An 18,655-nucleotide genomic window follows, 5' to 3' on the forward strand; every position below is an offset into this window, starting at 1 on the left:
TGTATCCTGTGAATGCCTAATGTACCTTCAGCCACCAAATACTACGTTCTTAGCTGTTAGGTAAACCCATGTGGGCTAATTTTTGGGGCCTTTTACGGCCGACACATGTTCTTTGCACTGGCACTTTATTTTGCACATATCTTAAAAGTTACCCCACGGTCTGGATACACTGTTGGTTTTACTTTATATATAAAAGGTAGCGCCGTTTCCAACTACCTCCCCCCCATATGATACTTGACCCCTAATGTTTTAGGGGTTGGTTGGTGGCTGCAACCTATTTTTATGCAATAAAGTCTCTGAGAATTTATCCATAGCGCTGGTCTTTCTCCTCACCTGCATTGCATTTTACGGCCGACACTTACTTCTGTATTCTGTGAATGAAAAAAAACTTTTAGTCAAAAGGACTATTTTTGTATTTTAGAGTCTTAAAAAGCCGGTTTTAGACAAGATAACTGCATTTTGCTCTCCAATGGCCTGAAAAAATATTTTGGTCAAAATGACTCTATTTTGGTCTCCAAGTGTCTAAAAAGCCTTTTTTTAGTTAAAATAACTGCATTTCCTCACCAAAGGTCTGAAATTTTTTTTAGTCAAAATGACCTAATTTTTGTCTTTTAGAGCCTTAAAAAGCCGGTTTAAGACAAGATTTGTCTAAAACCGGCCATTTGGGCTCCAATGGCCTGAAAATAAATTTTCGGTCAAAATGACTCTATTTTGGTCTCCAAGTGTCTAAAAAGCCTTTTATAGTCAAAATAACTGCATTTGGTCACCAAAGGTCTGAATTTTTTTTTAGTCCAAATGACTATATCTTTGTCTTTTAGAGCCTTAAAAAGCCGGTTTTAGACAAGATTTTAGACATTTGGCTCCAATGGCCTGAACATTTTTTTGGTCAAATTGACTCTATTTTGGTCTCCAAGTGTCTAAAAAGCCTTTTTTAGTATAAATAACTGCATTTGTTCACCAAAGGTCTGAATTTTTTTTTAGTCAAAATGAATGTATTTTTGTCTTTTAGAGCCTTAAAAGCCGGTTTTAGACAAGAGTTGTCTAAAACCCGCCATTTGGGCTACAATGGCCTTAAAAAAGAAATTTGGTCAAAATGACTAAATTTTGGTCTCCAAGTATCTAAAAAGCCTTTTTTAGTCAAAATAACTGCATTTCGTCACCAAAGGTCTAAAAACAAATTTAGTCAAAGTGACTGTATTTTTGTCTTTTAGAGTCTTAAAAAGCCAGTTTTAGACAAGATAACTGCACTTGGTCTCCAATGGTCTGAAATGTTTTTTGTCAAAATGAATGTATTTAGTATCCTGTGGCTGAAGGTACATTAGGCATTCACAGGATACAGAAGTAAGTGTCGGCCATAAAAGTCCCCAAAAATTAGCCTGACAGCTAAGAACGTCGTATTTGGTGGCTGAAGGTACATTAGGCATTCACAGGGTACAGAAGTAAGTGTCGGCCTGTATAGGCCCCAAAAATTAGCCCACATGGGTTTAACTGACAGCTTAGAATGTAGTATTCTGTGACTGAAGGTAAGTGTCAGGTAAACCCATGTGGGCTAATTTCTGGGGCCTTTTATGACTGACACTTATTTCAGTATCCTGTGAATGCCTAATGTACCTTCAGTCACCAAATACTACATTCTTAACTGTCAGGTAAACCCATGTGAGCTAATTTTTGGGGCCTATACATGCCGACATTTACTTCTGTATACAGTGTGAATACCTAATGTACCTCTAGCCATCAAATACTACGTTCTTTGCTGTCAGTTAAACCCATGTGAGCTATTTTTTGGGGCCTATACAGGCCGACACTTACTTCTGTATACTGTGTGAATGCCTAATGTACCTCCAGCCATCAAATGCACTACGTTCTTCCCTGAACGCGTCCAATCTCGTCTGATCACGGAAGCTAAGCAAGGTCAGGCCTGGTTAGTACCTGGATGGGAGACCGCCTGGGAATACCAGGTGCTGTAGGCTTTTCCTTTATTCGTTGGCTTTCTTTTTGTTTCTACTGAGGTGCCATCTTGCCATGGCCAAGTTCAAAGGGGTCGAGGGTGGCAGTGGTGATTGCCTACAGCCACATCACCTTGAACGCGCTCAATCTCATCTGATCTTGAAAGCTAAGCAGGGTCGGGCCTGGTTAGTACCTGGATGGGAGACCGCCTGGGAATATCAGGTGCTGTAGGCTTTTGGCTTTTCCTTTATTTGTTGGCTTTCTTTTTGTTTCTCCTGAGGTGCCATCTTGCCATGGCCAAGTTCAAAGGGGTCGAGGGTGGCAGGGGTGATCGCCTACGGCCACATCACCCTGAACGTGCACTATCTCGTCTGATCTCGGACGCAAAGCAGGGTCGGGCCTGGTTAGTACCTGGATGGGAGACCGCCTGGAAATACCAGGTGCTGTAGGCTTTTGGCTTTTCCTTTATTCGTTGGCTTTCTTTTTGTTTCTTCTGAGGTGCCATCTTGCCATGGCCAAGTTCAAAGGGGTCGAGGGTGGCAGTGGTGATTGCTTACGGCCACATCACCCTGAACATGGCCGATCTCGTCTGATCTTGGAAGCTAAGCAGGGTCGGGCCTGGTTAGTATCTGGATGGGAGACCGCCTGGGAATACCAGGTGCTGTAGGCTTTTGGCTTTTCCTTTATTCATTGTCTTTCTTTTTGTTTCTCCTAAGGAGCCATCTTGCCATGGCCAAGTTCAAAGGGGTCAAGGTGGCAGAGGTGATCGCCTACGGCCACATCACCCTGAACACGCTCAATCTCATCTGATCTTGAAAGCTAAGCAGGGTCGGGCCTGGTTAGTACCTGGATGGGAGAAAGCCTGGGAATATCAGGTGCTGTAGGCTTTTGGATTTTCCTTTATTTGTTGGCTTTCTTTTTGTTTCTCCTGAGGTGCCATCTTGCCATGGCAAAGTTCAAAGGGGTCGAGGGTGGCAGTGGTGATCGCCTACGGCCACATCACCCTGAATGTGCACTATAATTGGCAAAGAAGGGAGATTGCCCGGTAACGGAATGTCGTGAATTATTAAAGGCAAATTCCGCAAATGGTAGTAATGCTACCCAGTCGTCCTGGACGAAGGTGGTAAAGCACCGGAGATATTGTTCCAGGGTCTGGTTTGTCCTCTCTGTTTGCCCGTTCGTCTGCGGGTGGTAAGCTGAGGACATAGATAATTCAATTTTTAGTAGCTTACACAAGGCCCTCCAAAAGCGTGACGTGAACTGTACCCCTCTGTCCGAGATAATGTTCGTGGGTACCCCGTGGAGTCGCACAATCTCCCTAATGAAGACTTCTGCAGTTTCTTTTGCAGAGGGGGTACCTTTGAGGGGTAGAAAGTGGGCCATCTTAGTAAGCCGGTCTACAACCACAAAAATGGCGGAGCACCCGGCCGAAGGTGGAAGTTCCACGATAAAGTCCATGGCGATAGTTTGCCAGGGCCGGTCAGGGATTGGGAGTGGTCTGAGGAGACCCCACGCCTTACTTCTAGTGGTTTTACTCCTGGAGCAAGAAACACAGGAAGACACATAACTTCTGCAGTCTTTTCCCATCTCAGGCCACCAGAAGGTGCGTTGCATGAGGTCAAGGGTCCTATGAACACCAAAATGGCCAGCCAGAGGGTGGTCATAGCAGGCAGCTAGAACCGAAACTCTGACTCCCTCCGGGACAAATATTTTGTCCTTAGCCCACAACAAACCATCCTTGCGTGACAGGGGTATCCCAGGTGGACCGGAAATTTTGGCAGAGGCTTGCTCAAGATGGGATTTCAGGCTAGTGAGCAGGAAGTTTTTCTCTGACAGGATAGTGTCAGGTACCAACTCTTCTTTAGTATTATCAAACATCCGGGACAGGGCATCCGGTTTGACATTTTTCGACCCGGGCCGATAGGTGACATGGAACGAGAATAAACAAATGGTAAGAAATATCAGCGCTCAACCCTATCAGATAGCAGCTGGACACTAAAAACAGGCACAGAAACAAAACCTGGGTAGCAAAAGTATAAACAGTAGAACAGTGCAGCGCTCTAAAATAATAAAATACAATGGAATAAAATCGCAGCTAAAATCGCAGATAAAACACAAAAGCAAAGTCCATCTATAAGAGCCAGATCAAAGGTCGGGTAAGAAGAATCAAAAAAGGTAGTGGGTGTAATAGTCCTTATAAGGTGCAAAGATTCCTAATGAATTCCCGAGGAGCCAGGTGCAGATAGCAGAAGACACACACACTCCCTCCACCTTCCAGAGTGGCCTCTCACCTTATTAAGGTATTACACGGGCATTGTAAACATAGACACATCACCAACTCCAACCTCTTGACGATCCTTCCAGTTATCAATGAAGGAAAACAATCTGTAGTAAGCATGAACCTACACAGCTTCGTACTGCACACTCCTGGATGTCTCTCCGATGACAGGGTATTAAAAGGAAAAAAACGCCAGGATAGTGTAATACTGATTTTTAATATGATTAAAATATCACAAAGTGGCCTCTTACTTGTAAAAGATGGACATCAGGCATATAACAATAGAAAGACCGGGACAGCGGGGCTCGCTCGGTGTCACTCGGTCTCCTCCGTGCCAGCGGGTGACGTCAGACGCTCGACTCCTCTTCCCTCCGCACGCGTATCGCCTCCGTGGGTGGAGGCTTCGTCAGCGATGAAGAGGATTGGTCCAACGTCACCTTATAAATAATCCTCCCCTTAATCTGATTGGCGCTGGGTTTTCCCTCTAGTTCTGGCATTAGGGTATCCATAGGAACGCTGTAGAAGGACTGGCCAATCAGATTAAGGGGAGGATTATTTATAAGGTGACGTTGGACCAATCCTCTTCATCGCTGACGAAGCCTCCACCCACGGAGGCGATACGCGTGCGGAGGGAAGAGGAGTCGAGCGTCTGACGTCACCCGCTGGCACGGAGGAGACCGAGTGACACCGAGCGAGCCCCGCTGTCCCGGTCTTTCTATTGTTATATGCCTGATGTCCATCTTTTACAAGTAAGAGGCCACTTTGTGATATTTTAATCATATTAAAAATCAGTATTACACTATCCTGGCGTTTTTTTCCTTTTAATACCCTGTCATCGGAGAGACATCCAGGAGTGTGCAGTACGAAGCTGTGTAGGTTCATGCTTACTACAGATTGTTTTCCTTCATTGATAACTGGAAGGATCGTCAAGAGGTTGGAGTTGGTGATGTGTCTATGTTTACAATGCCCGTGTAATACCTTAATAAGGTGAGAGGCCACTCTGGAAGGTGGAGGGAGTGTGTGTGTCTTCTGCTATCTGCACCTGGCTCCTCGGGAATTCATTAGGAATCTTTGCACCTTATAAGGACTATTACACCCACTACCTTTTTTGATTCTCCTTACCCGACCTTTGATCTGGCTCTTATAGATGGACTTTGCTTTTGTGTTTTATCTGCGATTTTAGCTGCGATTTTATTCCATTGTGTTTTATTATTTTAGAGCGCTGCACTGTTCTACTGTTTAGACATGGAACGAGAATCTGGAGAAGAAGAGTGCCCATCGGGCCTGGTGGGGTCTAAGTCGCTTTTCAGATCTTAAGTACTCAAGGTTCTTATGATCGGTAAATATAAGAATCGGGTGTGATGCTCCTTCTAGTAGATATCTCCACTCTTCGAGAGCGGCTTTGATAGCCAGGAGTTCCTGGTCCCCGACATCATAGTTTTTCACCGCGGGAGAGAGTTTCCGGGAAAAGAAGGCTATTGGGTGAGTTAAGTCTCTAGTTCCCTGTCTTTGGGAGATGACTGCCCCGACCGCAACGTCCGATGCGTCTACCTCCAGGAGATAGGGTAAGGCAGGATCCGGGTGACTTAGGATAGGGGCAGAGGTAAAATGTTTTTTAAGAACCGAGAAGGCGGACTGAGCTTCTGGGGTCCACTGGAAGCGGACGTTCTTCTTAGTAAGGTGAGTAATAGGGGCTATGATGTTAGAGAACCCCTTAATGAACCTCCTATAAAAATTGGCGAAGCCAACGAAGCGCTGTACTCCCTTTTTGTCTGATGGAGGTGGCCAGTCCAGAATGACAGAGACCTTCTGAGGATCCATCTCTATTCTTTCTGTGGAAATTATTAACCCCAGAAACGGTATACTGTTCTGCTCAAAAACGCACTTCTCGGCCTTGGCATAGAGACCATGCTGGCAAAGGCGACCGAGGACATTTCGAACGTGCTCGCGATGCTGCTCTAGGGATGTTGAGAAGATTAGGATGTCATCCAAGTATACGATGATGAAGATATCCAACCAATCCCTGAAGATGTCGTTCACAAAGTGTTGGAACGTGGCAGGAGCATTACAAAGGCCAAATGGCATTACCAGGTATTCGAAATGTCCGAATCTAGTGTGGAAAGCAGTCTTCCATTCGTCGCCCTCTCGGATGCTCACCAAGTAGTACGCCCCACGAAGATCCAGCTTAGTAAACAGGATGGCAGATCTGAGTCTCTGAAAGAGTTCGGGGACTAGAGGAAGGGGATAACGGTTTTTAATAGTAACTTTAGTTAAATCCCTATAATCTATGCAGGGTCGGAGGGTGTGATCCTTCTTCTCTACGAAGAAGATACCTGCCCCTGCTGGAGAGGTAGAGGGACGGATGAACCCCTTCTTCAGACTTTCGTCTACATAGTCCTTTAAGACGTCCAGCTCACGTTCAGAAAGTGGGTAAATCCGGCCGAACGGGATTTCGGCTCCTGGGAGCAAGTCGATGGGGCAGTCATCGTTTGCTGAATACATCCAGGAAATCATGGTATGCTTTGGGCACCACAGAACACACATCAGGTTCGGATTCAAGACAGAACAGAGTCTTGGGGAATTCAGGAGGAGCGGGTAGACAGGAATTCTTGCAGTAAAGAGATGGGAACTGGATGGTGCCTGTGATCCAATTGACTTGCGGGTTATGTGCTTGCAACCACGGTAATCCCAGGATAATGGGAAATAAGGAGGATGTGATAACATCCAGGCTAATCAGTTCCTTATGGCCGGAGGAGGAGACCATAGGAAGGGGAAAAGTTTCTTGGGTCACGGGCCCGGATTTGATGTGGGAGCCATCAGCCAGGAAGATGGTGAGGTCCTGAGTCTTGAGCCGGAGAGGTACGCCATGTTGCAGGGCGAACGAGCGATCAATGAAACAACGGCAGGCTCCTAAGTCAATGATTGCAGTAACTGTGTGTGGCCAGCTTCACCGCAATACAGGCACAGGTTACCCAACTGGCGACGGCGTCTCTCCTCCGGGGACAAAGCAGGCCGTATGATCCCAAGTTGTATAGGTTCAGGCGTATCTGAGGCGACTCCAGCGGGAGCGGGGTTGGTAAGAGCTGACCCAGCAGAAGAAAAGTATGCAGGATGAGCAACTCGTGGTAGCGTCCAGGCTGGTCTGAACTGCTGCGGAGATCGTTCTGCTTTGTGCTCCCGTAGCCACCGGTCGATTTGAATGGCCTGGGAAATCAAATCTTCCACGGCGTTGGGGACACCTACCCGCGCCAGCTCGTCCTTCAGTCCTTCTGACAAGCCGAGACGGAACTGATACTGGAGTGCTGCTTCATTCCAGGACGTATCGGAACTGATGCGGCGGAAGTTAGTGACGTGGTTTTCTACGGGCCTGCGACCCTGCTGAAGAACATGAAGCGCAACTTCTGCGGTGGAGGATCGCTGCGGGTCATCATAGAGCTGTGCCATGGCCTCAAAAAATGACCGTAAGGAGTTTAATGGTGCCGATGAACCCAGGACTGGGGTTCACCTAGGAGCAGGGAGATAACAAACCCCACCTTGGTGGTCTCCAAAGAAAAGGTTCGAGGTTGCAGGGAGAAATACAGCTGGCAGGCGTTGTGAAAGGCGCGGAATTTACCGCGATCCCCGGAATATTTTTCGGGAGCAGGAACTTGAGGTTCTGGTGGCAGCATCACTACGGTAGGGCCAGAAGCAGGTGCAGAGAGTGCTGCAGCAGGAGAGGAAGCAGATAATACAGGAGGATCCCCCTGAAGTGTCGTAGAGCGCAGCCGTTCCTCTAGCTGTGTGTAGCCGTCTTGAAGCGACTTTACGGTTTGAGACAGGGCTGCGAGGTGTTGGCAGATCTCTTCCAACGGTGAGGCTTCTCTTGCAGGCTCCGTCATGGCTGATTTGTACTGTTAGGGATACAAGTGGTAGCCTGATGGCAGAGGAAGGCCCCACGTGTGACAGAGGGCGGAGCTTAGACGGGAACCCCCAAGGTAAGTGACACAGGCTAACCTGAGTTGCGGAATCTAAGTATCCACCGGTTTTCGCAAGAGCCTCTAGTGGGGAGGATGGATTTTGCTGCGTGTGGATACCAGGTCGCAGTCCTCAGGGTCGCCCCACCAAGGGAGAAGCCGGTCGTGATCCAAAGGCAGATAAGCAGACAAGGGAGATCCGAGAGAATGGTCAAACAAGCCGGTGGTCAGGATGGGCAGCAGGTCAACAAGGTCAGGAACAAGCCAAAGGTCAAAACGGATATCAAACAGGTAACAGGAAGCAGGCTTCAGGAACACAGGAAGAGCTGCAGACAAGTCAGCAAAGACACAGTGCTTCTGAGCTGTTTAAATAAGGCAGCCTCTTTGCCAATTACTACAATTAGTCTGCTCTAGGTTAACCCTTTAGATTGCAGATTCATGACAGCACATCAGTGTGCTCAGGAAGCATTCCTAACAGCGGCCAATACGGAAGGCTTCGTTATATACCCGCAGCAGCACGGGCACCAACTGTTCAGCGTATCGGCTGTAAACCTCCGACGGGATACCATCAGCCCCCGGAGATTTACCAGGCTTAGTAGATTTCAAGGCCGCATAAAGTTCGTTTTCCGTAAGGGGGGCCCCAAGCACAGCCACGTCCCAGGCAGACAGAGAAGGCAAATCGCAGGAAGCCAAAGAAATCGTCAATTTCTTGTGAGTCAGCCGAGATCTTAGAGGAGTAAAGATCAGCATAAAACTTCCCAAGTACTCTCCGTATGTCAGCCGTGGCATGCTAGAGCACCCCCTGAGAATCCTTAATCTGGGGTATAAATGCCGCAAGCTGCTGCGAGCGAACCAGCATGGCCAACATATGACCCGTGTTTTCTCCCTTCTCAAAATACCTCTGCTGCAAGAAGAAGTGCTTGTTTTCAGCCTTTTGAATCGAGACCGACTTGGCCATAGATTGGGCAGCCAGCCACAACCTCTGAGTATCATCTGACGGGTCCCTAACATAAGTTTCCTCTGTTCTAGTCACTGCGTCCAACACAGTATTCTCCCATTGCCTGGTGTCCGTTTTAATGACATTAACCGTACGTATAAACGGACCTCCCATGAATGCCTTAGCCGCATCCCACACCACCCCCACCTCTGCGGATTCCAAATTGTCAGCAAAAAGGACGTTAGTTTGGGTGGCAGGGGATCAGGACTAGGAAAGAGCGTCAGCCAGAATGCATTGAGTTTCCAAAGGGATTTTCCCGCCACGACCACCAGAGGCAGTAGCGAACCATTACCCAGCCCCAGATCTATCCTAGACAATCCCGAGTGTGACGCCGAGAAGCATGAAAACTTTCGTACCTCAGGGTGGCCCATCCTCCAGACATCTGTCAGTCCGAGTTCACCCACCAACCGAGCAAGGGGCATAGCCCCCTCGGCCAGCATAGGTCCACAGGAGTGAGAGGAAAACCTATCCCAGGCAGAGTCAAGTACAGCAGTAAAGTCCCCCAACATCAGCAGGGGCACATCAGGAAGTTGAGCAATATGTGGCATGATAAGTTTAAGCACCCCTGCAGAATACGGGGGGGGGGGGCACAAGTACACACCTAAGGCTTGCTAGTTGGCAGGATAAAACAAACCGGCCCTCAGGGTCAATCACAGACTTTGAGCATAGAAACCGTACCCCCTTCTTAATCAAAATACACACTCCTCTTGAATAAGTGGAGTAAACAGAGTGGAACTGGTGACTAAATACGCTAGGAGCTAGACACGGGGAAGTGGAAGGAGACATATGGGTCTCCTGCAGGCAAACCACATCTGCCTGCAGGCGTTTGATGGTGCGGAGCACCGCCGTCCTCTTTACCGGGCTGCCGAGGCCCCGCACATTCCAGGACATCACACAAATATTATCAGCCATAGTCAAAATGTAGCCATACACGGAGCGTCAGGCAACCCGGCCAGGGAGGCGAAAGAGGGCACCCAGAAAGGGTGAACCCACTACACCCCATCAGCACAGCCCAGCTATATAGAGAGAGCAACAGGAGTAGTCGCCCAGCCCACACAGTACCGGTGCAGCCCCAGCATAGAGAACAGTCAATAGGAACATCCACAGCATAGGGTAAAATAATAGCAGTAGAGCGACAAAGTACATGCAGGAAAAGCAAAAATCGAACCAAAGTCCAGGACCAGAAAAAAGGCAAAAAGGGGGGAACAAAAAGGCAATACACGTCTGCCACGTGTGGGGGAAGGGACGAGTCAATAGGGCATGTCCAGTCACGACCAAGGGGGGGAAACCGGAGAGGGACCACTGATACCAGTCTCCTCAAAATTAGCAACCATGTGAGAGGTAGCAACCATTAGTGCAGCAGAAGAGCTCCCATCATAACAGGAAAAGTGTGTGTAACATCAAGTGCCAAGTATAGGCAGGAGAACCGAAAGGATCCATGACCGGCCGAAAAGAGTACAAAAGTTCCAAAAAGTAGAAACGATCCTCAAAGGTCTTCTCGCCTGGGGGAAGTGGCCGCCCGCAGGGCCCCACCATTAGCATCCAGCCATTGAAGAGCAGCAGAAGGCTTATCAAAGAACAACACCTCATCCCGGGCCACCACCCGGAGCCTGGAAGGGTACAGCATAGCGTATTGAACATTCAAGTCCCGCAATCTCCTCTTGACCTCTACGAATTTTGCACGCTGTTTCTGCACCACCGAAGAGTAATTGGGAAACAGGGAGATCCTTGAGTTGTCAATCTTGAGCCTCCCCTGCATTCCCCTGGCTTTAGTAATTGAGGAATTTGAAGATGAAAGTGCGCGGGGGGGGGGGGGGCTCCAGGAGGAAGAGGTCGCATAGGCACCCTATGAGCACGTTCCACCGAAAACATGGAAGTAAAGGATTCTTGCTCAAAAGTAGAGAGCAGCCATTGTTCAAAGAAAGCCACAGGATCTTCACCTTCCGCCCGCTCAGGGATCCCAATTGCTCTGATATTACTCCGTCTCATCCTATTCTCCAAGTCATCCAGACGTGCAGCTTGATGGGCTGAGAGCAGGGCAGTATGTTTCACTTCCCTTTGCAAAGGCGCCATGTCATCCTCCAGGGAGCTGACCCTGCCTTCCACTGCCACTGTCCTCTCCCTCAATTTCTGCATATCATGCCTCATGAACGATATCTCAGACTTGACCCCCTTTAACTCCGCTGTCAGGGCCGTAATTGAGGTGGTACAGGTGGTAACCGCAGCCATAATGTCCCGCATAAGGCAGCCTGTTTGCCAATTACTGCAATTAGTCTGCTCTAGGTTAACCCTTTAGATTGCAGATTCATGACAGCACATCAGTGTGCTCAGGAAGCATTCCTAACAGCGGCCAATACGGAAGGCTTCGTTATATACCCGCAGCAGCACGGGCACCAACTGTTCAGCGTATCGGCTGTAAACCTCCGATGGGATACCATCAGCCCCCGGAGATTTACCAGGCTTAGTAGATTTCAAGGCCGCATAAAGTTCGTTTTCCGTAAGGGGGGCCCCAAGCACAGCCACGTCCCAGGCAGACAGAGAAGGCAAATCGCAGGAAGCCAAAAAAATCATCAATTTCTCGTGAGTCAGCCGAGATCTTAGAGGAGTAAAGATCAGCAAAAAACTTCCCAAGTACTCTCCGTATGTCAGCCGTGGCATGCCAGAGCACCCCCTGAGGATCCTTAATCTGGGGTATAAATGCCGCAGGCTGCCGCGAGCGAACCAGCATGGCCAACATATGACCCGTGTTTTCTCCCTTCTCAAAATACCTCTGCTGCAAGAAGAAGCGCTTGTTTTCAGCCTTTTGAATCGAGACCGACTTGGCCATAGATTGGGCAGCCAGCCACGACCTCTGAGTATCATCTGACGGGTCCCTAACATAAGTTTCCTCCGCTCTAGTCACTGCGTCCAACACAGTATTCTCCCATTGCCTGGTGTCCGTTTTAATGGCATTAACCGTACGTATAAACTGACCTCCCATGAATGCCTTAGCCGCATCCCACACCACCCCCACCTCTGCGGATTCCAAATTGTCAGCAAAAAAGGACGTTAGTTTGGGTGGCAGGGGATCAGGACTAGGAAAGAGCGTCAGCCAGAATGCATTGAGTTTCCAAAGGGATTTCCCCGCCACGACCACCATAGGCAGTAGCGAACCATTACCCAGCTCCAGATCTATCTTAGACAATCCCAAGTGTGACGCCGAGAAGCACGAAAACTTTCGTACCTCAGGGTGGCCCATCCTCCAGACATCTGTCAGTCCGAGTTCACCCACCAACCGAGCAAGGGGCGTAGCCCCCCCGGCCAGCATGGGTCCACCGGAGTGAGAGGAAAACCTATCCCAGGCAGAGTCAAGTACAGCAGTAAAGTCCCCCAACATCAGCAGGGGCACATCAGGAAGTTGAGCAATATGTGGCACGATAAGTTTAAGTACCCCTGCAGAATACAGGGGGGGCACAAGTACACACCTAAGGCTTGCTAGTTGGCAGGATAAAACAAACCGGCCCTCAGGGTCAATCACAGACTTTGAGCATAGAAACCGTACCCCCTTCTTAATCAAAATACACACCCCTCTCGAATAAGTGGAGTAAACAGAGTGGAACTGGTGACTAAATACGCTAGGAGCTAGACACAGGGAAGTGGAAGGAGACATATGGGTCTCCTGCAGGCAAACCACATCTGCCTGCAGGTGTTTGATGGTGCGGAGCACCGCCGTCCTCTTTACCGGGTTGCCGAGGCCCCGCACATTCCAGGACATCACACAAATATTATCAGCCATAGTCAAAATGTAGCCATACACGGAGCGTCAGGCAACCCGGCCAGGGAGGTGAAAGAGGGCACCCAGAAAGGGTGAACCCACTACACCCCATCAGCACAGCCCAGCTATATAGAGAGAGCAACAGGAGTAGTCGCCCAGCCCACACAGTACCGGTGCAGCCCCAGCATAGAGAACAGTCAATAGGAACATCCACAGCATAGGGTAAAATAATAGCAGTAGAGCGACAAAGTACATGCAGGAAAAGCAAAAATCGAACCAAAGTCCAGGACCAGAAAAAAGGCAAAAAGGGGGGAACAAAAAGGCAATACACGTCTGCCACGTGTGGGGGAAGGGACGAGTCAATAGGGCATGTCCAGTCACGACCAAGGGGGGGGAAACCGGAGAGGGACCACCGATGCCAGTGTAGTCTCCTCAAAATTAGCAACCATGTGAGAGGTAGCAACCATTAGTGCAGCAGAAGAGCTCTCATCATAACAGGAAAAGTGTGTGTAATATCAAGTGCCAGGTATAGGCAGGAGAACCGAAAGGATCCATGACCGGCCGAAAAGAGTAGAAAAGTTCCAAAAAGTAGAAACGATCCTCAAAGGTCTTCTCGCCTGGGGGAAGTGGCCGCCCGCAGGGCCCCACCATTAGCATCCAGCCATTGAACAGCAGCAGAAGGCTTGTCAAAGAACAACACCTCATCCCGGACCACCACCCGGAGCCTGGAAGGGTACAGCATAGCGTATTGAACATTCAAGTCCCGCAATCTCCACTTGACCTCTACGAATTTCGCACGCTGTTTCTGCACCACCGCAGAGTAATCGGGGAACAGGGAGATCCTTGAGTTGTCAATCTTGAGCCTCCCCTGCATTCCCCTGGAATTGAGGAATTTGAAGATGAAAGTGCGCGGGGGGGGGGGCTCCAGGAGGAAGAAGTCGCATAGGCACCCTATGAGCACGTTCCACTGAAAACATGGAAGTAAAGGATTCTTGCCCAAAAGTAGAGAGCAGCCATTTTTCAATGAAAGCCACAGGATCTTTACCTTCCGCCCGCTCAAGGATCCCAATTGCTCTATATTACTCCATCTCATCCTATTCTCCAAGTCATCCAGACGTGCAGCTTGCTGGGCTGAGAGCAGGGCAGTATGTTTCACTTCCCTTTGCAAAGGCGCCATGTCATCCTCCAGGGAGCTGACCCTGCCTTCCACTGCCACTGTCCTCTCCCTCAATTTCTGCATATCATGTCTCATGAACGATATCTCAGCCTTGACCACCTTTAACTCCGCTGTCAGGGCCGTAATTGAGGTGGTACAGGTGGTAACCGCAGCCATAATGTCCCGCAACGTGGGTTCTGTGTCCGGGGTAGGAGATGATTGCCTCAGGGCCTGGTCTGCATCTGCTGCCTCCCAATCAGCAAACTGGCGGGAGAGATCCCCTAAGGGAACAGTGTCATCCGTGTCTGAATGCGACCCCGGTGAGCCGGATCGATGGTCCTCAGATAGAGTTTGGGGGTCCCGGGCAGCAGGCTTAGCAAAAAGCTTTTGAGCAGCCTCCAGATATGTTGCCTTCTGTGCTGCGCGCTGCGAGGCGCCGCCAACTTGGATCGGGCCGGCCTGTGCGGATTTCCCTCTTTACCCTTCTTAGACATGACGGAGAGAAGATGGAGGACTCACAGGGTGATCACCGCACTCCAGGGAACACAGGGCTAAGGAGTTACACAGGATAACTACCAGGATCAACAGCGGAGCTCACAGCATGCACGTCCGCTCACACCCGCAGCTCGGCCACGCCCCCCTGAAAAAAATTTAGTCAAAACGACTGTATTTTTGTCTTTTAGAGTCTTAAAAGGCTTGTAGGCTTTTTAGACACTTGAAAACCAAAATAGAGTAATTTTGACCAAAAAAAAAATGTTTTCAGGCTATTGGTTACCACATGCAGTTATCTTGTCTAAAAAGCGGCTGTTTAAGACTCTAAAAGACGAAAAGATGAAAATTTTGACAAAAAAAAATCAGACCTTTGGTGACCAAATGTAGTTATTTTGACTAAAAAAGGCTTTTTAGACACTTGGAGACCAAAATAATGTAATTTTGACCAAAATTTTTTTTTCAGGCCATTGGTTTACCAAATGCAGTTATCTGGTCTAAAACCGGCGTTTTAAGACTCTAAAAGCTGAAAATACAGTCATTTTGACTAAAACATTTTTTCAAGATCTTTGGTGATCAAATGCAGTTATTCTGACTAAAAAAGGCTTTTTTGACACTTGGAGACCAAAACAGAGTCATTTTGATCAAAAACATATTTTTCAGGCCATTGGAGACCAAATGCAATTATCTTGTCTAAAACAAGCGTTTTAAGACTATAAAAGACAAAAATACAGTCATTTTGACTAAATTATTTTTCAGACCTTTGGTTATCAAATTCAGTTATATTGACTAAAAAAGGCTTTTTAGACACTTGAAAAACCAAAATAGAGTCATTTTGACCAAAAAGATTTTTCAGGCCATTGGTTACAAAATGCAATTATCTTGTCTAAAACCGGCTTTTTAAGACTCTAAAAGGTGAAAATACAGTCTTTTTGACTAAAAACAATTTTCAGACCTTTGGTGACCAAATGCAGTTATTTTGACGAATAAAGGCTTTTTAGACACTTGGAGACCAAATTAGAGTCATTTTGACCAAAAACTTTTTCAGGCCATTGTAGACCAAATGCAGTTATCTTGTCTAAAACAAGCGTTTTAAGACTCTAAAAGACGAAAATATTCATTTTGACCAAAAACATTTTTTCAGGCTATTGGTTACCACATGCAGTTATCTTGAAAGCCAACGAATAAAGGAAAAGCCAAAAGCCTACAGCACCTAGTATTCCCAGGTGGTCTCCCATCCAGGTACTAACCCGTAGGGATGATCGAACGGTTTGGGTCGACCATCGGTTCGACCCGAACATTGGGTGTTCGAAATTCGGCCGAATTCCGAACTTTTTGCGGTAAAAGTTCGGAATTCGGCCACCAGAACCGCCCAAAATGCACTGGTACAGGAACTTGGCTTTAAAAGCCCGTGATTGGCCCAGAAACATCAACAAAAGCCAATGAGGGGGCAGGAGTCTTCTGGGAACGTGATTGGAGTGACTACGGAGACCAGGTTCCAATCAGAAGTGAATACGCCCCACAGTATATAAGATAGCCCCGCCTAACCCATAGCACAGTGATACAGAGTCTGTTGAAGAGAGTGGAAGCATTTCTCTTACTCCTGCTTTGCTACACTATGTTTTCTGCATAGGTGAGTGCTTCTAAAGCTCCATATAGCAGAATTGCATTCAGCTTACAGCCAGTCTGTTTAGTTAGAAATACAGCGATTGTGCTGGTTTTTTGAGTTAGAAAAAAAAATAAAAATTAAAGGGACAGTGTCAGTCTTCTGCTGTATGGAGCTGTTCTTTTAGTGTGAGGAAAGGGATATCTAGTGTAGTTAGGGAACTTTGTACCACAGTAGTTAGATGTAATAATCTAGTTTCTGTAGGGAAAGTGAAAGTGAAAGTGTGAGGGTTCTGTGTAGTGAGCACGTTCCACAGTGCTGATATATCTACAGCAGGTATACGTGTTTGCTAGTCAGCAAAATACATTGCCTCAGTGACAACTTAATGCCTGTTCTTGAAAGCGTTAGGTCCACTGTGCAAAAGGCTTTGCAACTGTGCGTGACACGCATCTGCTGTGCTGTATTCAGCGACATCTGTGGGTCGCATAGCAGTGTGCGTTTTTCACTGCACAGAGTTGCCAACGCCTCAGTGACAAATATGCCAGGTAGACCAAGAAAAGGCATACGTGGCCCTGCTGCGGAAAGGGGCACAGCTTCTAGGGTGTCTAGAGGCAGGGGTGGACGTGGTGGTCAGTCCTCAGCCAGGCCACCATTTGCATTGTTCTCCGGCAGTGGCCAAGCTATACGTCCACAGTACATACAGGAGGTGGTGGACTATAATACCAAACCCTCATCATCGGCATCATCTGCAACTACAGTGACCCAGGCAGAGAAAAGTGGTCAGACTTCTGCAGTTGGCAGAACAAATAGAGATGAGTCCATGTCCACCTCACGTCCTCCCTTAGACCCAACTTCAGACATGGCAGAGGAGTCAGCTGAGCTGTTTGACCACAGTGTCGGCCATCTACTCCAGCCTGATGCTCAGTCCTTTATGGAGTCTGATGTTGGGTCTGAGGTTGAGGAGGAGGCAGAGCAAGCAAGAGGGGAGAGCAGATGGCCCGCTCCATCTAAGGCCGCACCTGTTGTCTCCCGGGCCACTATACACACCTCTCCTTGATGGGCCTTTTTTGAGACATCCCATGCAGACCGAACAGTTGCAATCTGCAAGATTTGTCAGAAGGGTATAAAACGTGGCAAAAATTTCAACCACCTGGGTACAAGCTGCCTAAACAGGCATTTGACAACCCACCACTTGGCCTGTTGGCAGGAGCATTTGAAGAACCCACAAAAGGGCCAAAGATCGGTCAGTCGGCCTCCTAGTCCTCCTCGCGCTGCTCCTCGTGCTCCACCTGCACATCAGTCTATTCCTGGCCCTGCTATAGTCACTCGTCACCTGTTGGCAGCCTCCATTGACAGGGATGATGATATAGCAGGCATTGTCGCATCTACCTCCAGCACACCACCAGCTGTAACATCTAGACGCCAAATTTTGATTCCACACATGCTGGAACGAAAAAAAATGTATACTCCCCGTCACCCACATACCCAGCATCTAAACAGTAGTTTGGCAAAACTACTGGCTCTGCAACTGTTACCATTTAACCTGGTAGAGTCTGCTCCCTTCCGTGACTTTGCAAAATGTGCAGTTCCACAGTGGCAGGTGCCAAGTCGGCATTACTTTGCCCGTAAGGCCCTGCCATCCCTATACCAACATGTGGAAGGCAATGTAGTGTCGTCCCTGGCCACGTCAGTCAGCCGTAAGATACACCTGACGGCTGACACTTGGTCAAGCAAACATGGGCAGGGACGGTACATTTCTGTCACTGCTCATTGGGTGACACTGCTTGCCAGCGGAAGGGATTGTAGCCAGAGCTCGGTGCTGCAGCCAGGTTGCCCCCACGTCTGCAAACAGCTGGTGGTGTCGCTGATCTGGGTAGATCGATCACTTCTACCCCCTTCTGCTCCTCCTACTCATCCTCCTCCATGCCCTCCTCTGCAGAATGGTCCTTTGAATATGATGAGGTACTACTTAAGCGTTCAAAGGGCTATTCTATGTCTCAGGCCAAAAGGTGTCACGCAGTGCTGCAGCTTGTGTGTCTAGGGGACAGGCAGCATACTGCCCCTGAGATTCTTGGGGCTCTGCAGGCACAGGCCCAGAGGTGGTTGACACCACGCCAGCTGCAGCCAGGGATGGTGGTTACCGATAATGGGTCAAACCTCCTGGCCGCCCTTCATCAGGGAAAGTTGACCCATGTGCTATGCCTGGCGCATGTCCTGAATCTCGTGGTACAGCGGTTTTTGAACCGGGAATGCAGGATGTGCTAAGGATGGCAAGAAGGGTGTGCAATCACTTCAGGCGGTCGTACAGTGCCACTGCACGTTTGGCCGAAGTGCAGCACGAGTTTCACCTGCCGGTACACCGCCTCGTCTGTGACATGCCCACCCGCTGGAACTCCACCTTGGCTATGCTGCAGCGCCTGTACATGCATACGAATTTCAATGAATATGAATGAATATCAATGAATATCTCAATGA

The sequence above is a fragment of the Pelophylax lessonae genome (genome assembly GCF_965119305.1).
Source record: "Pelophylax lessonae genome assembly, chromosome: 13".
Lineage (NCBI taxonomy): Eukaryota > Metazoa > Chordata > Amphibia > Anura > Ranidae > Pelophylax > Pelophylax lessonae.